Below are 1992 nucleotides of genomic sequence, written 5' to 3' on the forward strand. Positions count from 1 at the left end.
CCATCCCAGTGAAGTGACTCAAGTGCTAGAATTAAAAGGCAAATATTTTAAAACTGCTATTATAACTGTGCTCAAGGACATGAAGGAGAGGATGCTACGAAGGTGACTGATTAAATAACAAATTTCGACAGAAAAATAAATTATAACAATAAGCAAATAGGAATTCAAGAACCAAAGAAAATATAATATCAGAAATAAAAGGTCAACTGAATGAGGTTAAATTTTATGTGGTCAAAAATGACTACTTCTAGGGCCGGCCGGAGAGCTCAGTGGACCGAAGTGCCTGCTTATGCAGGCTCAGGGACAGGGTTCGATCCCCAGCAGCACTTGGGAGGCTAAAAACAAGAGGATCTGTGTAGTAAGACCCTGTAGACCCTGTGCTAAATACATTAAAAATTTTTTAATAACTATTTCTTTATAAAGTCTAGGTTTCTTCCCTTAGGTAAAAAAAAAAATGCCCTCTTAATCACTGTATTACACATATATCATATAATTGCCTATTTTTTTAAAGAGATGTTATTTTATTTTTACATTTGATACTTATTAATCAACTAGAATTTCATTTTATGGTATGAAATGAGGGAGCGTCTAACTTCATTTCCTTACAAATGGGTAGCTGCTTTTTGCCAGTATTAATTAATTTTTTTTCTTACTTAGGTAAAATATTTATTGTGTATTGAATTCTCATCTAATGTGTTTCTGGGTTTTTTATTTTGTTCCAAAGTTTTCTGTGAATCCAACAATTCTATGCCAATACCATATTATTGGATTTTAATGGTTCTACAGTGTATTTTAATATCTATAAGGCAAATCAAGTTCCCCTTTAATGTAGTCATTCTCAGACATTTATTGTTTCACATAAGTTTTATGATCATTTTATCCAATTAAAAATGGTACTACAGTTAGAGCTATGTTAAGTTTATATATGTTAATGTTGGAAAAATACGCTTTTCATATCAAAGTTTTCCATCCAAAATATGGTATTTATTTTTCATGTCTTCACATAAAATTTTCAATTTTCAAAAAAAGTTCTCATAATTCAGTGAAAATTGAGGTAGATGAGAGATTATATATTATATATATATCTGTATTGTTTGAATAACAAAAGACATGAATTTATAAAAATAACTCAAAGTATTGTTTCTTAAGAAAAGTAATGTACATCATAATATATCGATTAAAGTGATTGGTGGTTTCATATGTTATTATATTTTCAATACCATTTGTATGCCTAAAAATTTTACTTTTAACAAGTGAAAAGGACACATTAGAATTTTTTTCAGACAATGTGTAAATCTATAAGGAAGAGAATGAAAGGCATGTAAAATTCTGTTAATTGGTGATAACCAATTCAATCACTATATTTTGGTTTATTTAATTTCAGATGATTCCAATTTTCTGCATTCTCACAGAGACACAAATATGCTTCTATATACAATATATATGCACTTGTATATGCAGTGAGATGTGTTCATGTATCTAAGATATTTGCATATATCTAACACACAAATGCCCCCAAATGGCTTTATACTATTAGCTTTTAATAATGGACTTTTATGTGTCAGAAACACAGTTTTAAGTTCACACGTGTACATCACAATTTTTAGAAAATGCTTTGATGCCTCACCTTTACAACAGCACTGTAAGGTTGATGTTATTACATGATCCATTTCGTAGAGAACCTGGCCCAGGAGTGCCCCTTTTCTGGAGCTATTCCACGTGGGCCAGGCTTCTGCCCCCTGCCACCCTACATATGCTCAGTGGACTGCCTGCCCTGGCAGGTGCAGAGCCAGGCCAGACCCGGACCTACACCAGTCTGATCGCCAACACAATCTTCAGTTGACTTCTAAGGCCAGCGGCACTGCTACAATCAGCTGCAAACCCCGAGTCCCTTCTGAAGGGACACTGTGGGAGGCAATGTTTGTCCCTGCTCAGATGCAGACCCCTGGGGTATCACAGTCACCATTTCTAGAAGGAGAAGCCCCTCTCCTG

Source organism: Octodon degus, unplaced genomic scaffold, assembly GCF_000260255.1.
Source record: "Octodon degus isolate 3935 unplaced genomic scaffold, OctDeg1.0 scaffold00138, whole genome shotgun sequence".
In the NCBI taxonomy this organism is placed as follows: domain Eukaryota; kingdom Metazoa; phylum Chordata; class Mammalia; order Rodentia; family Octodontidae; genus Octodon; species Octodon degus.